The 26,756-nt window shown below is 41.6% G+C and overlaps 1 protein-coding gene across 2 annotated transcripts in view; it reads right to left on the minus strand.

Moving 5' to 3' along the window:
- The window catches only part of SGCD (sarcoglycan delta), a 423,838-nt gene that overhangs the window by 154,038 nt on the left and 243,044 nt on the right, over positions 1–26,756 (minus strand). Inside the window, exon 1 of one of the 2 annotated variants that reach the window (XM_075856103.1) lies at positions 593–710. The exons of the other annotated variant lie outside the window; for it this stretch is intronic. The gene's annotated coding sequence lies outside the window, so the exon portion shown is untranslated. Of the gene's footprint in view, positions 1–592; positions 711–26,756 lie in introns of those variants that run through there. 2 annotated transcript variants of the gene reach the window in all.

A 26,756-nucleotide genomic window follows, 5' to 3' on the forward strand; every position in this document is an offset into this window, starting at 1 on the left:
ACTATTGTCCTCTGATGTGGCAGAGTGGTCTTTGGGTTCTCTCAAGCACCAGGGCCCGGGTGCGACTGCTACCTCTGCACCCCCTATAGTTATGCCTCGGGGCCTAAGCCAGATAACCCCCTTAAGAGTTTTTAGGTGTAAACATTTTTATGCATGTGCATGTTTTCCAGCAATGATACCACAAAACAGTAGCTAAATATCTAAACTTGCAAACATAAAATAGAAATATATCATGAAATATTAAGCAGGGTAATATGCAGCTATAAACTGGATGGACTCTTTCTAGAACAATATAATAAAGGTAATAATTCAATCACATTGATCACTTCCAAAGTAGAAACATTTTGTGTCAAAAGTAGGGACTTATATTTACATCCTCGGCCACTCTCTGTACGGTTCCTCTCATGACCCCATGTCCACAGTTTGAGTTGTTTTAGATCGGCGCTGTCAATCACACTACCGGACCCACAGACCACTTTATAAACAATTTGTTTATGCTGGACAAACCCTTTAAGCTGCAACTCCCATGCCCCATTGTCCTAAGTTAGATACTATGAAGTGATGTTGACTCTGCCTGGGATATTCGCCTTACCTTTCAATATCCGGACATAAACAAGCACCTCGCCACCAACATAGCAGGGAGAGAAGTGGCCTCACAGACTTCACTGTACCCAGTCAGCCAGGCCGGAGCTCGGATGCCTGCACTGTCTCTGTCTCATATTTTCCAGTCACAAACTTGCAGCCAAGACCCTGCCCAGCCCCTAAGAATTTCTTGGACAGCTCTATACCTCTTCTCTATTCAATCTTGCGGCCTCAGTATTACATGGATACACTGCCAGGATTTGCGCGGCTCCCGCGCTCTGCTTACTGAAATAAAGTGGGGAACACATGTTTTCCATTACTGGGCTTCCTCTTTTTCCTCCTGAATAGCCCCAGGGCCTGAAATAATCAAAGAAATAAACAGGCCAGAAACAAAAGCACATCATTGTGCCAGGCAGCGTGCTCCAGCGAGCCTGATTATTAAAGGATCTACACCCCAAACAATTTGCCCGATTATACCAAAATAACGGATAATACTAATCAAGCCAGATCTGCTGTCTTGATGGATCTCTTGTCAAAGGACATTGAAAATTAGGAAAGGGTTGTCTGAGATGATAGAAATGGGCATGCTTTTTTTTTTCTAGAAACAGCGCCTCCCTTATCTATAGGCTGTGTGTGGTATTGCAGTTCAGGCTCATTCAAGTGGACAATAACTGTAGACTTTAGTAGCCTGAGAAAAATAACTTTTTGTATACATAAATAGAAAACAACCCAAAAAGTTAGGCGCCACTCGCAGATTCGCAAACTCATTGGCTACCTAGCTTCTAGGGTTTGGGTGACAATCAATATAGCCACTATTTCAGATTGCATAAGTTTTGTCATCCAGCTTTCTCGGAATCCTTATTGGTATATCAGTCTAGGTATGCAGTGTTGGGCCCCAGGCACATGGCTGTATTACGGCACCGTACAAACTCCATAACATTTTTATAGGGAATAATAACTCGGTGCCATACGGAGCACCATGCGATGTACTATGGAGCTGCAGGCGCACCGCGTGCCACTGTACGCAGAGCCAAGTGCGGGAGGCCATGTGGGCATTGTTGTTTTAGATCTGCCATTCAGTGGCTTTAGAAAACTAAGTGACAATTCCTATGGAAGCGCTAATGTCCACCATATTGGTTGTCACCTAGCTGTACCAGGATCAGATAAACAACAAATGCATACTTACTAACATTACTAATATTAATATCCACAAAATCGGGGCATTTTAAGCCCCACCCCATTCTGCACGGGAATGGTGCCAAAAAAGCTCGAACTGGCCACTTTTCATGCAAATTTGCATAAAACTCCAACCATTTTATGATCCAGTTTGAAGGATTGTCCCACTAAAATCAGGACTGTTGGCAAGTATGAGGAATAAAATTCTTAACAACCCGACATAACTGAACAAATCACAAATGATTTTTTTTTTTTGTTGATAAATAAAATGATAATTAAACACAAGATTCATGGTAAATCTTAGATCTCATTTGTCATTACACTGGAAAAATGAAAGCTGGAATCTGATTGGTTGCTATGGGAAACAATGACACTAATAGAAGAGTTTTAATGCATGAGGACCACTGTCACAGAAAAAAAGCGTTTTTGTTGCCCATAGCAACCGACTAGAATTCCGCTTTCATCTTCTAAATTGCACTAGAAAAATAGAACGCGGATGCTGATTGGTTGCTGGGGGCAACAAGAACACTTTTTTCTTGCCGATAGTTGTGATACACGAGGCTGAAGATGTTTGGTGCTGGGCTGTAATTCAAGGATGTTTAACGTCGGAATCAGCGAGGCGTTGCTGGGCAATTAGGATGTAGCGGCGTCACCTGCATGATCTTCTGTACTCTGCCTCTCATTACATGCAGGGGGGATAAATACCGATGTACAGAGAAGGCTTTGTGGCTGCTTAAAGTGGTCTCTTTATGTCTTTCAAGAGAAGCGGCTTTTATGCCGTAGTGTCTTAAGCCATAACCAGGTTTTATCATCGTATTTTTTTTAATGAATGTGAGACATTTTCTTAAAGTGACATTATGAAATTAATATAAATGGGAGGGGGTGCCCTCTCAAGGTGCCCAGAACCTTTCTGACATCATTACATTTTTATATATAGAGTTACAATCTTATATATAGTAAGTAAAACGGTCTATTAGGTTCGGGAATTTGGAAAAATGAACACTCCCAGAATGCAGTGCAACACAGTCCACTTTAATATAGAGGCTCAACTAAGCTGTTATTGGTATGTCATCAACTAACTCGTTGACTGTTTCCAATAAGAATCCGCAGAATTTCCGGCACCACAATGTATAGCGCTGGTGCCTGAGACTGATACGAGGGTGATGATGGCACAAGCAGTTCTGCTTAGGCGGGCTTACTCCCTGTAATGTGATTGGACCAGACACATGGTGGGAAGGGATTGGGGTTGCCCAGTTTCGAGGCCGGTTTTTATACTGATTAACTATCTGCATGATATTCAAGTGAAAATGAGCCGAGCTGCAGTACCCCAGCACGGACGCTATACTGTGGTCGGAGCCTTCTGCTTCTAGCACCGACCACTGCATAGCTACCGGCACAGTCAGGACAGCTGATCAAGTGGGGTCTGGGTGTCGGACCCCCACCGATCATATACTAATGACCTATCCTGTGGATATGTCATCAGTACAAAAAACAGCCCCGAACCTGGACAACCCCTATGAAAGTTGTTGATTTCTTCCTCTCCCCATCCATCATGTTATAGTTGCCGTTCTTAGCTTGGGTGCTGTATTTCAGTATTTCTAATGTTTTTCACTTTTATATTGCTGTTTATATGTTGTATTTATTTATCTTTTGATAATTTATCTTCATTCTGTGTTACTAGATGTTAGCTGGCGAGAAGGGGAACCTTGCAGGGCTAGATGACCAATCTGACAAATATAATATGTGGGAAAAATCTACTCCCTCCTCAGTAGGCCATCATGCGTTTTGGAACTCTATTCTCATAGGGTTACCCATTGCCGGTATTATGTTAGATGGTGCCCTGTGCATTATCTTCTATTCATCGCCCGCTTATGGGGTACCATAGAGTGCCCAAATAATACCATAATTTAGTGTACAAATAACATACCACACAGTGCCCGAATAACAGTGCCAGACAGTTGTCCAAATAACACCTTCTAATCAATAAACTAGGGAATGAAGCTGCTTCCTGTTCAGCTGCCTTTCCATAGGTGTGGGCACCAAGTATAGGATCGGGCTTATGGGCTCTGTGTCCAGACCACCAGGGCTAGTAGTGCCCCCTGCACTTACCCCTATTACTCTGGTCGCACACTCCTAAGGCCGGCCTGGGTTTGCCTAGGGAGACCACATGTATACCAACTTTTAACTGACCAAACCAGTTCAGATACTGAAAAATATACTAAAAAAAGATGGTCAAAGAGCAGATACTCAACAATCTTTTGATCATTACTAGTGACTATTTTCAAACACGCTACATCAATGATATAATAAAATCAGTCAAATCTGGAGTCCATATGTTCTAACCATGAACTTGTGAATCTGTGTATGATTTGCTATGGCTTGCAAGACTGAACAATTCCTATGTTATGATGATACCAGGACGCTACTTTATGTCCTGCCCTCAGTTTTATTACTCCATACTAGGACTTACTACCCACTGCCTGCAACTAAGGCCTCCAACCCAGGCCAATGTAAAAAGCAGTCCCACTAAAACTACAAATCTTGAGTCGATAAACTGTAGGTCTATAAGTCATCCTAGTTGTCCAGGAATAGAAAACATGGCAGCTTTCTTCCCGAAACAGAGCCACACCTATCCAAAGTTTGTGCCTGGTATTGCAACTCTGCCCCATTTACTTTAATGGAGCCAAGCTGCAGTACCAGGCAGAACCCATGGACAGTTGTGGCCCTGTTTCGGGAGGAAAGCAGACATGTTTTTGTAATCCTGGACAATACATTTAAATGGTCAAAACATCTACTCTGTTTATTTCTACTATTATAGTTGTCACTACCAGGGGCATACATAGAGGAGTGAAGTCCAATATTAAAGATTAAAAGATGGGGCCCTCTCTGACATTATGGTTCATGTTTCCCCTCAATAATCTTTCTACGATCCTGGAGTTGATTCCCCACTTTTGTTATTTTAACATTGTACACCCTGCGGAGAGGGGATCTCTACCTAGGGGTTATCACTACCCATTTAAATAAGTCATGCAACCACCCAGGGCTAGGCCCTCTATCTCCAAGGTCCTCATATCAGCTGCATGGTCTGCCCTTCTAGTATGTATGCCCATGGAAATTAAAGTTCCCACAGGGGTCGTCACCTAAGTTTCCAAAACACCTCAATAGCCAATCCATCTATATATGTATGTATGTATCGAAGCATGCCACTCTCTCAGATTTGCAAATAAGAACCTCAAGGAAGCTGGGTGACATCCCCTGTGGGCACTGTTATAGTCGCCATTTGGATTGTCACCCATCTTTTATAGAAACACATAAAAACGAAGAAACAGATGAGTAGACTATATAATATCTGGACAGAAGAGAACGACTCAATGACCAATATTTGCCGGTGATTATTTTTTATGTTAGGCTGAAACGTTTTTTTCAATGTTTTTCATGAAACCAATAAACATAATGTAATTTAATTCAGTTGAGCCGTATCAAAGCATTCACAAGAATAGAAAAATCTCATTAGATGAGAAATGTGCATGACCTACCTGAACTGTATCCAAATATCGTCATAGAATAAAAGTGCTATCGAAAATTGGGTTAGGCTTACATTACAGTTCTTGAGTTTGCAGTGGGAATTAGAAGGAAATCAGGACCACAAAGTGAATTATAACATTTACAAACGGTATTAAAAATAAACTAGATAGCTTCACCTTAGTTTGGGTTTATAATACATACGGTGCTGGTTTCTTTATTAACTCGATTAAAAATCAGCCCCATTGTGCATTGATGAGATAGACGAGGCCCCCAAGAGTCATGTTGAATATAGAATTTACAATACTACGTGGGAAAACGTACCCTATTGAAAACTAGAATGTAATTTTTTTTTTCTGTAATGATGATGTCTGATGTCACTGCTGTCTCTTCTAATTTCCTGAATAATAAAATATCAGGCAAAATGTAATATAAGAATGCACTGGATGACATCCATAAATCTTCTTAGCCCAGTGTATTTAGCTGTTGTCACTGAATCTCCTCAATCTCATTATTTCCTGTCGATGATGTCAGGCTGTTGCCAACTAATCATTTCTGCCCTACTTGCTGTGGACTGAATTTTGCACACTGCCCATGACATGCATGCTGCTGCAAATGGCACAGTCTCTATCCTCTCTTGTGCCTTAGACCCGCATCTGTGGCTCTCCAGTATCCTGCTCATAACTTGGAATGCTTAGCTTCAGATCGGTTTGTCTTAAAATAAACCTCTTAGGAAAAATTACATACACTATTTATCAGTGCCAACTTTCTGGGGCACACTCCCTGATTGTTTTTAGATAATAAAAATAATTTACCTGGCAGTGTAGGCCCGGTGGAAGTCATCTTTTATTCTTCTGCAGACCGCCAGTGAAAGAAAGAAGCCTGGGAACAGGACCGACATCAGCACCAGATAAACCTGGACAGATGCCAGTGCCCACAGCAGTCAAGATGAGGGCCCACTGTGACTTAGTCTCCTAAAGGTCCATATAGACCTGGAGCTAGCCCTGCCAACGAATGCAGAATGATCTACTTAGGTCACACCACTGCAGTCCATAGATTAAAGGGACATGGTCATGGTCAACACATTATGACCCACTATATATTCATACATTCTTCCAATCTATTACCTGGTACTTATTCAAATTTCAGAATCCAAGGTCTCGAGAACTGGAAGTAATTTACAATATATTATATAAAACTTTGCCTCCTCTTGAAGTGACAGAGTTCTAGATTGAGAAAGATGTCAGATATCCCTCCAGAATTTAAATTACTAAAAGAATCTATAAGTATAATACAAAATAGGGACAATACCACCTCACCCGAATCTCCAAAGAACACAAGTCTAAAGAAATGAATTTTTCTTTTATTGTACTGTATTATTCAATTCATTGCTCGTCAACAAAATGGCAGAGAACACATTAAGCTGACAAAATCCTCTTCCTTTCCTGCCACAAGTAATTTATAATCATTTTTCATGTAGCAGAGAATGTGTAATCTACGATGTCTTTGTCAAGGCAGAAACTACTGTACGAATAAGAGAACATTAACTTGAGTCTGTAGATGGTCTGCATTGTGCAAAGCTTGATCATTTTATGGATGGATAAACACATTTTAGTCTTCAGATATCAAAGTTTCACTGTTCTGAGATCTCAAAGTTGTATATGAATAAAATATATTAGATAAATGGTATGATATGTAGAATGAGTAGCTGGTTATTGTCTTCTGAGAAATAATAGTTGTATTTTCCCAATAGCTGGGGAGTCACATGGTGGAGACCATTGTCCTAAAAGGGTCTCAAAAACACTGTCTACTGCCCTATGTGAGGTCCTGACAGGTTCCACACATCTGGTTTACACGGCACTAGGATCGATTCTCTATTTTATCGGATGTGATTAGAACTCTATGGGCACCCCCTGGTCATGGGCCCTTGGGCATTGCCTTTATTACCAATCTGTCCACCCCTGCCTAGAAGCACACTGGATTCCCAATTTCTCTAGTGTAAATTTTGGTCATTAATTGGTCACATTTCTTTCACGTAAATAACTGCTAACCATTATTCTGTCAAACATTTTATCTGCGTGCCTGATTTTTTTGGGCGGTAGTTTGAGCATGGCTCTAAATGTTGTTAATAATATATGCCAAAAGTCAAGTTGCATACTTAATCGTGTCTGCGGAACCGGTTTAAATCTCTTGTCTATGGTGAGATTTAATCAACGGGAGTACCGACCGTAAGTCCACAAAAATCCCTGCCCCCATGATCAATATTTTTTTTTTTTTAAACTCGTTTTATTGAAGGAGATACATAAACACCATGATAAAAGACATATCTGGGCCCCCGCACAGCGGACATGCCCAACATTAATACAAAAGTGCGTGTTACAATATCATGTCAGCAATGCATGGCATTACAATCAACCTCAAATTTAAACATGAATCAAACTAAAACATAGCATCTAAACCTTTCACAATCGTTCATAGTGCACGATGTTCCATATTTTCTTAGAAGCAATAATATATCACCATATGCAGAAGACAGAGAGCCCGCAAATCCCGATTCCATCTAAGCGACCTAAGGTATCTATAATGTCGCACCCCATCTTAAACTATACATTACCCAAACAGATAGGAGAGGTAACCTCTTCCCCCCCCCCCTTTTTACAAAACACCTTGAGTGGGGACTGCTCTAAGAGCCCTAGATAAAGCATTGTTGGAGTAGGATGTGAGCTCAGAGTTACACCACTGATCCCACACCCGATGAAATTTATCAGGGCATCTTCTATTAACATAAACAATTCGTTCATAAGGTATCATAGAATTAATCAGTTCTATCCACATAGATTTAGTAGGAGTACGAGGATTCATCCACCTAATAGCGATAGCCTTCCTAGCCATAAAAAACGTCTCCCGAAGGCACGTTCGTGTTGGATTAGTATACATCCCATCCTCCACTAATCCAAATAGGCAAATTCCTGGTTCCAGTCTAACTGGGACTTCCAATGCCCGGGATAACAGGTCAGTAACTTCAGTCCAGAAAACTTGAAGTAAAGGACATTCTCATATCATGTGATGAAAATCAGCCGGTTCATAGCGACACCTGTGACACCTGGGATTAGGTCGTCTACCCATTTTATAAAGACAGACCGGGGTAAGATAACTCTGGTGTATGATGTAGAGCTGTATAAGCTTATTGTTAATAGCAGGAGAAACAAATCTATGTGACTCTAATAGCTCCAATCTGGAATCCTCATCTAGGGATGGGATCAAGATCTGCCACCTGCCCATTGCTGGGAGAGCTGCTTTATTTGCCTTCGCATGTATAAGGTAAGAATAGATGGAGGAAATTAACCCTCCGGGGCCCTGTGATCTAATAACCCCAATCAAGGGATAAGTGGAAATAGGTGTTACTCTCCCCCTATACTGAGTCAGCAGTGAATGGCGCAATTGCAAATACTTATAGAAAGCTCGTCTTGGAGCTTGATAGGTTTCCTCCACTTGAGTAAAGGACAGCATCACATTATTCACAAATAAATCTCCCACCGTATTCACCCCCAGTGTCGACCAAAATGTATCATCCTGTGAGCAGAATAACTGATCTAGTGCCACATTCTGCCATAGGGGTGTTTCCGCTATTATTTGGTCCTCTCCTGAGATCTTAAGTGCTGCCGACCAGACATTGCGAGCTACCCTATGTATCGGTAAAGATTTCCTACTAAGGGGAAGTGAGGGTTCTAATACAGGCCAGAGTTTAGGAATATCCAAATAGTTTGCCAGACATAGTTCCAATCCCTCTGGTACGTCAGGTGACACCCAGGCGGCCATATACTTGAGCTGGCCCGCTAGATAGTATAAATATAAATCAGAGAGGGCCATTCCCCCTAAATCTCTGGGTCGTTGCAATTTTGCTAGCTGTAACTTAGATCTAGAAGATCCCCATATGAATTTAATTAGTTGCGATTCCATTTCCTGGAAAAATGACCTTGGGATATATACAAATATGTGTTGCAGAATGTAAAGACATTTAGGCTGAACCACCATTTTGATAAGGTTAATACGTCCTGCTATGGATAGAGGTAGTCCCGACCAGATCTTAAATTTATCTCGAAACATCGGAATTAGGGGAGCAACATTTGCTTGTACCATGTCAGCGTCTAATCTCGTGATTTGAATTCCCAAATACTTAAATCTAGAAACCACCCTTAAACCACCCACCAATGAACCCACCCTACCATTTCTGCGCGGGGAAAAGTACATCAGACACGACTTGCCCCAATTAATGGACAGTCCAGAAAAATCTCCAAACCTATCAATTATGGTCATTGCTACATCTAGGGACTCATCAGGAGATGACATAAATAGCAACAGGTCGTCGGCATATAGTGCCACTCAGTGTTCCGCAGAGTTTAGGGGTATGCCCCGGTATATCACATCAGATCTAAGTAGAATAGCTAAGGGTTCTACAGCGATTGCAAATAATAAAGGTGAAAGCGGACACCCCTGTCTGGTACCACGAGCCAAATCAAAGTATGGAGAGAGCTGTCCGTTCAAGAACACCGCCGCTCTGGGATGTAGATACAATAAGGAGACCCACTGACAAAACACAGGACCAAATTCAAACCTACGCAGAGCATGGAGTAAATATGGCCATTCAATAGAGTCAAAGGCCTTTGCTGCATCCAAAGATGCCAAGGCCCAGTCCGCACCCTGTCGCAATGCAATCTGAGAAACAATCTGGACTCTGCGTAGGTTATCTGACGTACTTCTCCCCTGTATAAACCCAGCCTGGTCAGGGTGGATGAGAGAGGGCGTAATACCATTAAGTCTATTTGCCAATACCTTAGTTAAAATTTTATAATCTACGTTAAGTAATGCTATGGGCCTGTAGGAAGAACAATCCAGGGGATCTTTATCTGGTTTAAGTATCACCACTACTGTGGCTTCATAGAAGGAGTCGGGGAGGGACCCCTCTAACAAGGATTTATGGTAGGTATGAAGGAGTTCTGGGAGTAACTGCTCTTGGTATCTCAAATAAACTTCCAAAGGTATGCCATCCGGCCCCGAGGCTTTCCCCTTAGACATATCCTTCACTACCTCAGTCAGCTCTTCTATCGTGATCATGCCATCAAGTAGGAGACTCTGTTCATTAGTTATAGAGGGGCAGGTGATAGATTCACAATATGCCTGCAATTCTTCTGCAGTTTCCGTAGTTCTAGAGACATATAAGTCTTTGTAAAAATCAGAAAATGCAGAAAGTATATCTGACGTAGCAGTGAGAATAACACCATTAGGGCTTCTAATTTTCAAAATAGCTGGGGAGGAAGTATTCTGGTGGATGAGATGTGCTAACAGGCTGCTGGATTGGTTTCCCTGTTCAAAGTACTTCTGGTTTGCAAAGAACATTTTACGCTTGCTTTTTTCCGTCAGATACATTAAATATTGTCTTCCCGCCCGTAACCAGCTAACCCTATTATTTTCCGATGGGTCCGAGACATAAGTGGCTTCTAGTACCTTGCAGGAATTAGCTAGTTCCTGTTCCCTTTTAACCGATTCCTTTTTAATATAAGAAATGGAGGACTGGAGACAGCCCCTCAAGTAGGCTTTTAATGCATCCCAGTAAGCTGAGTGGTTCGTACCATTTCCATTGCCCTGTGTGTAAATGTGAATTTGATCAGGAATGCGATCCTGCTGGGTAAATTGAGTTAACCAAAATGGGTGTATTTTCCTACAGATATGGCTTCTTCTCTGGGACGTGTTCAATTTTATCATCATAGGGGAGTGATCGGAAAACACCCGGGGTAAATGTTCTACAGATGAGATCATTGAACACGCGCGCACATTACCGCAAATGTAGTCAATCCGGGACAGTGCATTTCTCCCCGGGGTATAACAGGTATATTCTAGAACATCCGGCCACATATACCTCAAAAGATCATGCCATCCCACCTCTTCCAGAAATAGCAAGAGAGGAAGGGGTCTAGCTACACCAGGGGGATCTGTCCCCACATCCGGGCGAAATCTGTCCAATGTAGGATTTGCTACAGTATTATAGTCTCCCATGCAGAGGACCGTAGCTTGGGGATACTCAAACACAAAGTTGGCTGCCTCATATAGTACCGCTAGGGATTGTGTCGGGGGAATATAAATGCCCAGGATAACAAAAGGATGGCTCTCTATCCAGGCATGTACAAAAATATATCTCCCATCTGGGTCTCTTTGCATAACTCCTGGCTCCCACCTCAGGGATTTGTGAACCAGTAAGGAGACCCCCCTGGAATATGAGGAGTGCGTGGAGTGTGCTGACCATTGTATCCATGGTTTCCTCATAAATTTAATAGTGTCTGACATTAAGTGCGTTTCTTGCAAACATATTATTTGTAGACCTCTTGCTCTGATCTGAGAGAAGATTTGATTGCGTTTACGTGGCTCTCCCAATCCCCGCACATTCCAAGACATAACACTTAGAGACATCATGCACCGCTAAATGAACGATCCTTAAAATACAAAAGTAGAAGATTTACCAAAACAACAATAAGCGGAGGGGGAACTCAGTCTTCCTATCAAGAAAATCTTCCGAACTAGGGGAATATATCCCTTCTGAATCACGGGGGTAGTCTGTGTGAGACTGGAAACTCCGCACAGACTATTGCTCCATCCTCCCCCCTCCAGCGTCTCCAACCCACACAAGACAGGCATACAACCCGTCATATAAGGACCCGCAATAATATGGAGTAACAAGTCGCCCCAGGTCGGACTAGCAACCCTTTCAAGGACAATCCAGTATCCCAATCCAGTAACAACAATATAAGCAAAGTAAAATACAGTGGTTAGAGAGAGTGTACATTCAATGAAAACATATCAGATATACCGATATTATACCACAAAGCAGCAACCTGGATCAGCGTCAAGAGGAAAGGAAAAACAAAAGTTCCAAAAGCAAACCGCAGCTCCACAAAAGTCACCGAGTCTCCGTGTCCACGATTCTAGGTGTCGGATAACAAAACCGCAATCATGGTCTGGGGCCTGGGTTATTTCGGCTGTTCAGCCATTCGTCAGCCTCTCCCGGAGTATTGAAAAAGATAGATTTATCATGATGTACAACTCGGAGCCGTGCTGGGAAGACCATGGAGTATTGAATCTGAAGATCTCTCAACCGTCGTTTAACGCCCACAAATTTAGCACGAGCTTTCTGGAGTGCTGCCGAGAAATCTGGAAAAATCTTGACCGTAGCGGTGTTGTGAGTGATCTGGCCCTTTTGGCGCGCAGCTCCCAAAATGGCGTCTCTATCCTTGCTGCTGAGTAAACGAACCAACATAGGCCTAGGCATGGCTCCTGGCGGTGGTGGTCTGGCGGGAACGCGATGTGCTCGTTCAACCGCATAAGCCGCAGATAGTGTAGCGTCATGCAGCGTATCTTTGAGCCATTGCTCCATAAATGTCCCTGGGTCCTTGCCTTCAGCCCGCTCTGGCAGGCCCAGGATACGAACATTATTTCTGCGCATCCTATTCTCGAGATCATCCGATCTTTGTGCCCATGCGTCTGCTGCCCTTTCCAGGGCCCCGATTTGTCGCGCCACAGGGGCAGAATCATCCTCTATTTGCGAGATCCGAGTTTCGGTATCACGAACCCGATCTCTTAGCTTCTGGAGATCCTGACGCATCAAACCAAGGTCCACCTTAACCTCATCTATTTTCCCAGTAAGAGAAGTAGTAGACTCACGTATAGCAGTCAGGAGCTGTGCTGTGACTTGTTTTAGTGATGGTTCCGGATCCTCATCTCCCTGAGGGTCCGCCTCGTCATGCTGCTGTCCAGGAGCAACGGCGCCATGATGGCTACTTGATCTGGAGAACTCTTTGAGGCGGTCAGCGGCCGCTGAATTGCGTGTCTTACTCATGTTGAGCTCTCCTCTACTATGCCTGCGATTGCCCCAAGTTCAAGGAGTATTTGCGGGTAGTTTTACGGCAGGATTAGTGCAGAAACACTGGAGCCGGGACGGAGCTCTCACAGCATGCGACTGCTCGCGGCGGGAGTCAGCCACGCCCCCCCCATGATCAATATTTTATCTCCATATCTGCGTACGAGCGGCGGACATGGACAACTAAGGGCCCCTATGCAAAAACGGTGTGTGGGCCCCCACCAGCATAAATGCAACTTTTTTTGCATATTTAAAATGCATAATGACGGAAACAAGAATATATTTTTGCTGTTATATCTCTGGAAATCGGACGGATAGTCTTCATTTCTCTGGATCGAAAAATCCCTGGTAGACTAGGGTAGTGAAAGGGATAATGGTAACTTCTCCAGTGATCTATAGCAGTGAAGGAATTAATGGTTACATTCCTTGCGGTCTGGGGCAATGAAAGGCTTAATGATAACATCACTGGTAGGCAGGGCAGTGAAGGGGTTAATGATAACATCCCTGGTGGTCTAGGGCAAGTGAAAGGGGTTAACTCCCAATGAATAGGTTACCTATGTATCTGTAAGGGTGCAGGATGCCATCCTCTTGCTCCTCCACCTATAGACTTTTCAGACCTATAAATACTGAATCATCATCTATCAGCCAATCATAGAACAGCTCAGACAATCATGGAAGTTCTATGATTGGCTGACTGGGATGATACAATGTCTGTACAACCTATAACACCAAGAAGAATGTGACTGGAGGGGGGGGGGGGGGCAGGAAAGACCTCCTGTACTCAGAGTGGGCCGTCTCCTCCCTCTGGGCCCTATGTCCGCCCCTGCTGAGGAGCTCCAGAAATATTTCCATACACATAAGTCAACGATAGCGGCTCGCCCTATAAGCTCTGCATTTGGAAGCAGAAGACTTTGGGTTTTATGGCTTCTTCAATACTAGAAGGTAAAAGGTTTATGAGGCCATGATACATGAATACTAATATGGTAACAGTTCTGTGAACCACAATGCTTTCTTAAACCATACTAAATTTCCTAAATATTAATTCTACCCTACATCCATTTGACATCCTACCCGTTGCTTCTGAGAATTCGATACAGCGGACTGTATTTGCATATCGATTTATCTCTCCAGATGAAGAAACGCTCAACACATCCACATACCAGCCCAACAATGTTTTTGAACTGAGCGAAACTACTGCTCTGCAGCGTCCATCGAGAAGGCCCTTTGTATATGTTCTCCACGGTGAAATCTGCTGCCGCTTCGCAGGAGATTAAACAGAGCCTGACAGGGTCAAGGGAATGAAGAAAAGCACAGCTTATAATGCAAGTCCCTCGTCTGACATTAATTACTGAAGACCACAGGAACATGGGATAGAAAAGGATGGTGCAGTGGAAGCGGAATAAGTAGGAGCAAGTGAATCCATTAGAGACTTCTGATAAGCCTATCACTATCTTACAGCATGCTGCTATCGTCTTTATGCACTGTTCGCTACAAGGTAGAACAATACCAGTCCTGTGGAATTTCGTTCAGGAGAGCTTAAGCTTTAATTTCTGTATATAAAGCTCGAAACTGAAGAAAAATAAACTTTACTTAACTCTTTTCTTACAAGAAATACATTTTACCATGAGACAATACATAAAATTATCACCAGGCCTTTCTAGGACTAGACTGGCAGAACAAAAACGGCTAAAATGGTCACAAGATTGGCACAAGATTGTGTTGGAATAGATTCAGCAGGTCTTGTCTGCTTCTTGTGCCAGAACTGTGCCCACAGTGGTGAGTATAAAATAAACAATTTTAAAACCAATGTTTATTGTATATATTGTTGTTTAAACTACCGTTATACTACAATTTCCATAAAGTTTTTCTTAGTATTTGCAACTTTTTGTACTGTTAAAAGTAATTTCAGTTGTTATGAACCCAACGATAAGTTGGTGGCATCGTTTCCGAAACATCTGGATCAGGCCAAAGAAGCTGATAATGTGATAACCATCTAATGTCTGTGGGTACCACGTTGCCACTTTTTCAGCTTGGTATCCAGTGTAGAAAATATTCATACAGCACTATAATAACCAACCTATGGAGTGTGAATTTTCTATTATGGTGAAATTACTCTTTAGTTGACACCAATGAGTTGTCATGATTAGATTGCCAACTTGTCTGTGCTTATGTATGTTCCTGTTCTCTGCACAATATGTAGTTATTAGAGCAAGAGATTGAGCTCCAGAGCAGTTCTTTGTAACTGTGGACAGGAAGTTGAAACCATAGCCAGCCATACTGGATGCTATGGAGAACTGTCTATGGTCACCCAGTCACACAACTAAACTTTCGCCTTTCTTCTTGGAATTTCTTGAATGCTACTCCCACAGTTACACTGCTGCTTGGATAGCTACAAAAAGGGAAGGCTCACTCAAAAAGGAATGTCTGCATAACAGTCCACATGCATGCTGGGAGCTGGAAATGCAAAGTGGTTTCTATTAATTTTAGTCAATTGAGTAGGCAGCCCGAGGGCAGTTATAAAGTATAGTTATGTGTATTAATAGCGTATCCTTGGGCACTAGAACAAATATAAATGTTTTTTACTTTAATAATTCCTTGTTGTAGAAAAATACCGATATACTAACACTTTTTATATATGAACTCCATGGGCTTTAAGTTAGTATCCTATTACGATTTTTGCGTTCGTGTATTGTAGGGCAGCCATATGGAGATGAGAATTTTTAAGCAATGTTAATAGCAGAGGATGCTGTAAATAAAGTCTTTTAAGGTAAAACTTATAAATATATTAAACTATACTAAAAAAATACAAAAAAACCTGGAATAGAGACAAAACACACATCTCTTCATCTGCAACCTCCTGCGTATGCAGACATTCATATAGCATGCATACCTCCACAGGGCATACATATGCCAATGTTTGCAGCTGTTACCACATAACCGGTTACTCCGCGGATACTAGGCCACGGCTTTTGGCCACTTAAGAGCAAAGGAGCTAAAATGTAGTGATGAATTATGAATGCCTACCAGATGTTGAATGGAGAAGGGGCAATCCAGGACAACTAAGGGAATCAAGAATGAGCTTCATTTATGTCATATATTTAATTTGAATGATTCTTAGTCATATTTCAAAGTAACAAAGATGAATGAGACGCAAATTTCTCAAGGAAATTACTTAACGTCACCTCTTGACTATGTGCAGTACCTCGTCCTCTCTCAATACCGGCTACTCTCTTGTACTCATTATTTGACAGTGGCCGACATGAAACCATAACAAATATGAATATGGCGCCTCTTTCCTGGTGCTGATGGACTCCGCCACACACCAAATCCTGAGGAAGGAGGACCTGGCAGTGATGTTCCTCTACCTTTTCGTCCCTTGGATAAGTAAAAGGCAATGTGACTCCAAGTCAACTCTCTCCCTAATGCTCATGTGTTGGGGGTGTATGTGATGGGCGGTGAGAGCTGCCACCGGCACCAGCAGTAAGAGTAAAAAATAAAGTTTTTTCACTAATGGGATTCCTACTCTTTTGGCACCAGACTTAAGGTCCTATTACACGGCCCGATATAGGCCATGAAAACGGGCACTGTGAAAAAAAGGCAGCTCGTTGATCGGCACTCGTTTGCAACGAAGGAGCAACAATCAGTAATGTATGGGGACGATCGATCGTTACTACGATCGCTCGTCCTGATACATTTCCATCATTTCAGCAGCACAACTCCCTGTTTACACAGCAAAATGTGCTGCCGACAATGATAATGCGATAATGTTTGCTCGTTCATCGGCTGATCGTTTCTGTTTACACAAAGTAATGATTGGGAACGAACGTTCACATGAACTCTTGTTTGCCTGATCATTGGCCCGTGTAAAAGTCCCTTACTTTGCATAGTGGAGGAGATTGGGGCTGCCACTCAGCAGCAGATGTGCCTGTGCTTGACAGGCTGACGATTGGGCTGCTGAATTACAAACCCATGTATGTACGTCTGTATACAGAGATTTGTATTACTCTGTGGGGGAGGGGTATCAAATACAATCTTTACGCCGGATACGAGAAAGCCTACTAGCTTCATCCCTGGGACAATTAGCTATGTAGTCGTGAGCAGGCAGTCAGTTGTGATTAACTCTTTCACTGCCACGGACATATATAATACGTTACGACATTAAATGCTCGCTTTGGCTAGAATATAAGTAGAGTTCAGATCTTGATATCATATTAAAGACCAGAGTCTTCGCTTTCAAATGATACCAGCCAAAATATTCTAGGTGCAATTTCAGGCACTCGTTTGAGGTTGAGGAGCAGCAAGAAACGTTTTACTGGTTTTGTGTCTGTTTAAGGCTTCGTTCACATCTGCGTCGGGACTCCGCTCATGGGTTCCGTCTGAGCTTTCCGTCAGGGGAACCCATGAACGGAATCCAGACTGAAACAAATGGAAACCATAGGTTCCGTTTGCATCACTATTCATTTCAATAGTGACGGATACTGCGCAAATGGTTTCCGTTTGTCACCGTTGTTTAAGGGTTCCGTTGTTTTGATGGAATGAATAGCGTAGTCGACTACGATATTGATTCCGTCAAAATGATGGAACCCTTAAACAACGGTGACAAACGGAAACCATTTGCACCAGATCCGTCACCATTGAAATCAATGGTGATGCAAACGGAACCTATGTTTCAGTTTGGATTCCGTTCATGCGTTCCCCTGATGGAAAGCTCCGACGGAACCCATGAGCGTAACCCTGACGCAGATGTGAACGAAGCCTTAAACAGACACAAAACCAGTAAAACGTTTCTTGCTGCTCCTCAACTTCAAACGAGTGGCTGAAATTGCACCTAGAATATTTTGGCTGGTATAATTTGAAAGCGAAGACTCTGTTCTTTAATATGATATCAAGATCTGAACTCTACTTATCTGATTATCACATTTAGGAGGTTCCCCCCCCCCCACTACTACAGGAGTGGGAATATGAGCAGTTACATATCTAATCACCCCTTGCAATAATCAGAACATTTACTGACTCCATGACTTGGATTTTTACCAGCCCCAAGGTTGCAGATATTTTTGGTTTGTTCAGTTCTGATAATTTTGTAAAGATCTATACAAGAAAACATAGACATACTAGTTGGGTTTGTGCGTCTCAAGCACTGTTTGGCTAAGATTTTTAGCCCAAAAAATGGATTTTTATGCATTTTTTCCAAAAATGTACGCTACGATGCAAAATTGCATGAAGGCTCTCATGATTGAAAAGTGATGGGTAACATTTTCACAATGTGATAGGTGTCTACTTTTATAAAAAAAAAGATATGGATATGAGGATATAATATGATTTTTGTAATTTTGGTTATATTCCTGTTTGTCAAATTTGTGAAAATTGCCCTGGCAGCAAAAGGTTAAGTAACCGACTCATCCTTAGATAGGAAACGGCTGTGGGGAAATCTGCTTTCTTCTCCCTTCCCAGCATTCCTGAAAGCCACTCACAGAGGCATCAGAAATTTTACATACACAGTTCACTTCATCATTTATTCTCCACTCACATTCAAAGCTATATGTAGAACTCCGCAGGTTTCCTGTTACCGGATTTCAGTGCAATGTTGGAGTTCAAATTACAGCTACACAGAGCTAAGCTATTAGGTCATATACAGTCTCGGACTATAGAGCACAGGCAGACCAGCAACAGATTAGCACCGGCATCATTTTAATTTGCTTTGTATGTGAAAGGAGAAAACATATTTTGAACATATTTGCAAAGTTACTGAACTTTTTCATGTAGATTCAAACTGTGTTGTAAAAAGTAATGTTATTCAGGTTTGTTCTTGATTTACAGATGTTGTTAAAAGGGTTGTCTTCTGATTAAAACCTCAATGGCGATCAGCTGAACACCACAGGTCCACAACTTTGCTGGGAGAAGTTGCCATTGGCTAAACACTTTCCGCTACAGCGGCCGCTACAGGTGAAATGTAGTATTACATGCAGCTATTTAAATAAATGGCCATCCATGTAACACATGGACGCTGGAGTCAGCTAGTGTGAGAACTTCTTTTTGTCAGTGGCTCTCCGCAGCGGCTCATAGAGGGGCATATGGAGTGGCATGCATATACCCTAATAGGGCATATGGACGGGAGTTTTTTCACAACGCCAGAGAAAGCTTAGTCACTCCAGACTATGAAATGAGTTCCTATGAGCTAGAGTTCCTTAATAATAAAGTAGTTAAACTCTTCCAGCTGTCTCTTTAGACTAAAGCAAGTGACAGTTACACACACACACACACACACACACACACACACACACACACACACAAACACACACACACACACACGCCGTCGCCTGTCTCTTGTGGTTACACAAGGCTCTTACAGCGCTGAGGGAGAGAGCGGCCCACCGTCTGACATAATGTCGCAATCAGCATGCAAGACGCGCTGTCAAAAAGAGAACGAAGCAGAATGAGCTGTGTCCCTGGCTGACTTCAGTGTGTCTACCTGCTGTCACTAATGTAAAAAACCCATTCTCTGCTTTTTCTTAGTCTGTACTTAGACGGATTACATATATTTAATGTGACAAAGGCTGCACTAACAAGTGTAGTCAGTTCCGCTACAATCAAAATACTAACTCACACCGGGAAACTGCAGGTCGGATGTGTATCCAATGTGCTATGCTTTATAGAGACGTTTGTCAGGTTATGGAACAAAACGTCCATTTGTATTGTTACTTTCTTATATACTTTTTCTTAAAAGACAGCTAAGGGAATAAAAAAAAAGTATAATGTTCCCATTTGGAGCTACAATACAATACAGCAAACACAATATAAAAATGATTTCCCCCTGAGAGATGTGACCAAGTATTGTATATTCTGTATGTCACAACAACATATTTCTTATTTTCGAATAAAAAGCAATAATTGACAAAGTGAATCTGAGAAAACACAACAGTTTTTCAATTATTATGGCATTCATTTCAGGAATAAAGTTACCTCATCTTGATAACGCCATTTTAAATTGAAGCTAGCCCGGCGATCAGGTGATCGCAGTGGGTCTGGCTTCAGAAACACAGGGTTGATAAAAATTCCAGAGCCTGACCCCACTGCTGTTAGTAAGCAAAATAAACAAAAATCTGTGGTGTAATAGAAAAAACCAAAACAACTAACCACTAAAAAATAAAATGTAACGTTTAACTAAAACAAAATAACTGACAGCACCTAGAAAGACACATCATAGACTCAAGGAACCCGTTTCTGGATAAAGACCCAGAAGGGTACCCTGGATTACCCTATACCCTGCATAATGTATATAGTAAGTAGTAAAAAGTAAATAGTAAGAACCACGTACCAACATATGGAAAAGGATTTTCTAAGTGGGGCAACCCATTTCAGCTGGCCATAGACAATAAAATGGGACACCCCCTATAGCTTCTCATTTGCAGCAAGAGACAACTCCATAAAAAATTTTAAAAAAAGTCTACACATCCCTGTTAAAATGCCAGGTTTTTGTCATGTTCCAAAATCAGTCCAAGATGAATATTTCAGAACTTTTTCCACCTTTAATGAGACCCATAATATGTACTGTAAAACAAATTGAAATCTTTTAGGGTGGAAAAATAAAAATAAAGAACAAAAATAATGTGGTTGCATAATTATGCACACCCTTAAACTAATACTTTGTTGAATTGCCCTTTGACTTTATGACGGTATTCAGTCTTTTTGGGTAGAAGTCTATCAGCATGGCACATCTTGACTTGGCAATTGCTGCCAACTCTTCCTTGCGCTCCACATCTCTCAGATTGCGAAGGCATCTCCTGTGTACAGCCCTCTTCAGGTCACCCCACAGATTTTCAACAGGATTCAGATCTGGGCTCTGGCTAGGCCATTCCAAAACTTTGATCTTCTGGGGAAGCCATTCTTTTGTTGATTTGGAGGTTCTGCTTCAGGTTGTTGTCGTGCTGAAAGGTGAAATTCCTCTTCATCTTCAGATTTTTAGTAGAGGCTGCAGGTTTTGTGCCAATGTTGACTGATATTTGGAACTGTTCCTAATTCCCTCCACCTTGACTAAAGCCCCAGTTCCAGCTGCAGAAAAACAGCCCCAAATCATAATGCTGCCTCCACCATGCTCCATAATGCTGCCTCCACCACGCTCCATAATGGTGCCTCCACAATGCTCCATAATGCTGCCTCCACCATGCTCCATAATGCTGCCTCCACAATGCTCCATAATGCTGCCTCCACCACGCTTCACTGTGGGGATGGTGTTATTTTGGTGATGTGCAGTGTTGGCTTTGAGCCAAAAATACCTTTTGGAATTATGGCCAAAAAGTTCAACCTTGGTCTCATCAGCCCATAACACGTTTTCCCACATGCTTTTGGCAGACTTGATGAAAGTCTTTGCAAAACATAGCCTGGTTTGTATGTTTTTCTTTGTTAGAAAAGGCTTTCGTCTTGCCGCACTACCCCACAGCCCAGACATATGAAAAATGCGGGAAATTGTTGTCACATGCACTACACAACCAGTACCTGTCAGAAAGTCCTGCAGCTCCTTTAATGTTGCTGTAGGCCTCTTGGTAGCCTCCCGGACCAATTTTCGTCTTGTTTTTTCATCAAGTTTTGAGGGACGTCCAGTTCTTGGTAATGTCACTGTTGTGCCAAATGTAATCCACTTCTTGATGACCGTCTTCACTGTGCTCCATGGTATATCTAATGACTTGGAAATTCTTTGGTACCCTTCTCCTGACTGATGCCTTTCAACAATCAGATCCCTTTGATGTGTTGTAAGCTCTTTACGGACCATGGCTTTTGCTGTCACATGCAACAAAGAAAATGTCAGGAAAATCCTAATAGAACAGCTGAACTTTATATGGAGTTACTCAGAATCACTTTAAATAATGGCAGCTGTGTACTGACTACTATTTAACATGAGTTTAAATGTGATTGGCTAGTTCTGAACACAACTACATCCTCAATTATAAGAGGGTGCTCACACTTATGCAACCACATTATTGTAGTTTTGTTATTTTTGTTTTTCCCTTCTATATTATTTCAGTTTGTTTTTCAATGGAATTGTACAGATTATGGACCAATTAAAGGTGGAAAAAAGTTCTGAAATGATTCATCTTGTACTGATTCTTTGACATGACAAAAACCTGGCATCTTTACAGGGGTGTGTAGACTTTCATATTTACTGTATGTATGTATGTATGTATGTATATATATATATATATATATATATATATAAACTTTATAAAGTTTTTAGCCCAGACAGTTTCATATCTACTGTGTGTATATATATATATATATATATATATATATATATATATATATATATATATATATACACTTTATAAAGTTTTTAGACCAGATAGCTCTACCTTCATGAAACTTAGTTGTTTACATGGAGGACGTTCGTCTAAAATAAAATGACAGAACAGTATAAAAGGGCAAATTGTACACATCTACAAGTACTGGATGACAGGTTAGAATATATATAATGGATGCACAAAATGAAATGATACTAATATAAAGTACTTCTTAGCATTGACTGCTGTTCCTTTTTACAATAGAAGGCACCTTGTATTGGCATTTAAATTAATGTACGCTATATCTCATTCAATGTCACTTGGAGGACACTGGAAATGATATTCCAGAGAGAAACATGTCCAAATTGTTCTTTCTGCTGGTATTTTTTTTATTACCACGGTCCACAATTAACTTCGTAATTTATTTTAAATAGCGAAACCAAATCAAGTACAGTAGGGCAACACTTACGGCCAAGCTCCATCACGCCGGCCCCTCTAGGCCATCTAGCTTCGATGTTTATCGCCAACAATAAATGTTTACATTTTTAAAGAGAACATGCCCCATAGATAGTTGTCTATGAAATTTTAGATTAAATCGGAAATATATTATGTGTAAATTTTAATATTATAACATTTGAACCTGCAGTGGACAATAGACTGTGAGTCTAAATGCTAGCAACTGTGTCCCCATAAGAGAAAGATAAGGAATCAATTAGGTGCTTGGTTTGGTTACCTTGTGGATAATCAATGTATGTCTTCTCAGGTTTTACTATTACATTCCAATGGTGGGCATACAGAAAAGCCAAACAAAAAATCAGATCGGAATTTTGATGAATTGCCTAAATCTACGTCTTATTCAAACTCGAAACTAGGATTTAAAAATGTTTATTTTAAAGGAAAGCCACTAGGTTTGGAGCCACTAAACCACCCGCTGGTGTTTAGTGTTCTAAACCTGCCCACATAAAAGACAGCTTTTTCGGAAATAGGAAGTAAAGTAACTAACAATTTAACAAAAGGTGTCCGGTGGCATCGGACACATGCGCATTCCACACATTAAGCCAAAGACAGTGAACCTTAATTCACTGCACATGTGGAGTGTACTGTCCTCTGCTTCATGTGTGCAATGGGCATGCACAAGTTTCGCTCCCGTGCTCATCTCGCTTAATTGTGAGTTATTTTACTAACTATTCCCAAAATTGACGTTTTTTAATATGGTCAGGTTTGGAACACTAAACCTCAGCTGCATAACAGCATGTTGGTGATTTACTGGTTCCAAACCTACAAACAGGTTCTCTTTAAATGACTGAATTTCAACCTTGTGATTGAATAACAATAAATTATGACTGGTGGGGGCTGTCCTCCCTCATTATTGTTCTAATTCATACAAGCCTCAACCCTCTCAAAAGTTTCTGGACTCTTGCACCTCTGCTCGGATAATTCGGTAGCTCAAAAACGCCAACACAGTGCTTTATGATAGCCACAATGTTTTACGATTAGCAGTAGTACTGCTGGTAATCAATGGTTTCTGTTATCTCCGTGTTTGGACGTTGATAGGGTGGAGTACTTTTCTTGGGCCTATATATACTTCAGGCCTGGATTACTCAGGTGCTGGTTATACTGTTTCTGGCATGTGCTAAACTCTTTCCAGATTCTTGTTTGTGACTTGATTATTGTCTATTTTTTTCTTTGTACTGTGGTACCTGTTGGTCCTCTGAGAGATCTAGTTTTTGTTTAGTGGTTTTATGTGTATCCTGGGATCAGTAGTTCCACTGATTGTTTGCCTTTCCTGTGCATTTGAACTGCTGCCCAGCTGTTGCCTTACGCTGCTGTAGGATAGTATTCAGATTCGGGTCAGTGAGTGCTGTAAATTCTTGTCCACTGTCTATTCGTCTTCCACTCCATTTATGTATCGTCTCCATCTTCTACTACCTTCGGTGTTCGGTTTCGCTAGTCCACTGGTGGGTTACTAGTGCCTTTTGTTTTCTGTCAGTGTTGATGCATGCTTCAACCATGTGATAGTGATTGTGTGATGTTGCGGTCTTGAGCAACAACAGCAGAGTAACACACATGAGGACTGTGAGGAAGTTATGATCTGGGATGGATAGGGGGTCAACACATGCCAACCACTTTAGGATTATTTGGTGCTCAGAGTGGAAAATGGAAGAGTTTCCCAACCTGAATGAAGACCCACCAATGGCTATTAGATGTGCCACGAAGGATTGCTGTCCCGAATTTCAAGATCATAAAACAAAAATGTTATATTTTTTATTTATGCTAACTGTATCCACCTTTAATAACACACTCACTATTTCTAATTAGGAATGCTTGGAGATAGGACTGCAACGTATTTGGGGTAAGAAACAAATTAGATCAGGCAGCCTGTCTACTGTCGACTAACTGCATAAACAAATCCCTGCGCGGCCCCGAGACGTCTACAGCATTCTCCTGAACTCTGCAGACCTTGTCAATCATACACAGGTATAGACATGGAAAAGGTTGAGCTCTGACCTGACAACAAGAGTTACACTTACTCGGTACATAGACAATTCTCAATAAATACTGCCAATGCATGGAATGTCTCAAGCAGAAATGCTAAAGTTTGTAGCATAAAAATGTCAGTCTGCTCCGATTTTTTTGAAGACCCGCCCAGGAATTCCAACACTGATTGTCAGCTCTTGCTCCCAGGAGATCTGGCAGCGAGCATGGAGCTTACTGTATAGGCTTCTGTGATGGACAACAGGCCTCCTGAGATATCTCAAGTTATTAACATTTTTCTAGCCCAGGGGATGATCGTTTCCCACAGACCTAGCTCTTGTTTCTGTAAATCTCCAGCATTACCAGATTTCAAGCTGTTCATGAACATCAAGAAAATAGGTTTCATATTGAGGATAAAAACGAGAGAACCTGTAAATCACTTTCTAATATGCATTGACAATGGCCTAGCCTCGACACAGACAAATATATCTGTAGGTATCTAATAAAGGAAAATCACAATCATAAAGCTACATTGGTAAGAAAAGATGTCCCAATATTCTTAGAGGTGGAACTTGAAACTCCTGGGCCGAATTGCAAAATCTGTGATAGGGCCCCACAACTACCATGTGCCATTTACAATAATGGTGTCATCTTATATAGCGGAGGGGCCTTTGGGCCGCACTCAGACACCAAGGCCTGGATGGGACTGCTACCGCTTTACCCACTATAGTAGTGCCCATGTAGCCAGAAAATGAAGGCATAGCCAAATTTTTGACATGTCCACGAAGAATCCCCATCTTGGCCGTAGAGCATGGTGAGTAAACCATCACACTCTCCATATAGATGAGTGGGAGCTGGTAATATTGTATTTTATATTATACCTTCACACTATTATTCACACTATTTGATGGTTTTAGGACTATTGCCTATGCAATCACGGTCTGGCTATGGCGAGGCAAATTTGCCAGAGACATGCTGATGAACCATCTACCCCACCATTTCCCCAAATTTGCTGTGCACCCTTGGACCATTTGGAAAAGCCTCATGCCATACCACCAACTCATAGGACTTGGAAAGAAGGAGTCCAGCTCACATGCTTCACTGGTCAGATATGTGATCTATGATCATGTTCTACGTTTCAGCTCAAAACTGATCCTTTCTTGATACCTTGTCTCTTATATGGTTACTTATGGGGTCACTCTGGCTGACACTGATGAGAGTAGAGGCTTAAACTTATGGGTGGCACATAAGTCACTGGTTGTCTGTTATTATGGGACACATTGGTCTCCTATGAGGCACTGTGGGGGCCCTCCTACAGGGGCATGTAAAATATCTGCCGGGTCGTCCATGTGTGTACGTAAAAAGAACGAGGTTGGACGTATTTTTGATATCAGAATGATGGAGGGTATGTGTATATAGGAAGTATCATCTGTCATGCCATCTCTAAGGCCACGTTTACAAAGGTTTCTAAGGAGATGAAACTTATACTACTCCTCTTACCAATCTAGGCTTGGGCTGAAAAACAGCCTGAAAACTGCACAGTGTGAACCAGATTTGGGATTTCCACTACAACTCTCATCATGAAAGGTTTTCTAGGTATATTACCATTAGGCATTATACATCATACAGTATACAACTCTGATTATTGTCGATACAAAATTAACAAGAAGATATCACTTATTTTATTAGCACCAAATACTTTCCACTTAGACAAATTAAAGACCATTGATTAGATTGGACCTACATCTCTCATTTTGTGAGGCCAGAGATGAGAATTATTAAGTACTGAGGACACACTAAACTATAATTACTAGGTG

This window comes from Rhinoderma darwinii, chromosome 3 (assembly GCF_050947455.1).
Source record: "Rhinoderma darwinii isolate aRhiDar2 chromosome 3, aRhiDar2.hap1, whole genome shotgun sequence".
Classification (NCBI taxonomy): domain Eukaryota; kingdom Metazoa; phylum Chordata; class Amphibia; order Anura; family Rhinodermatidae; genus Rhinoderma; species Rhinoderma darwinii.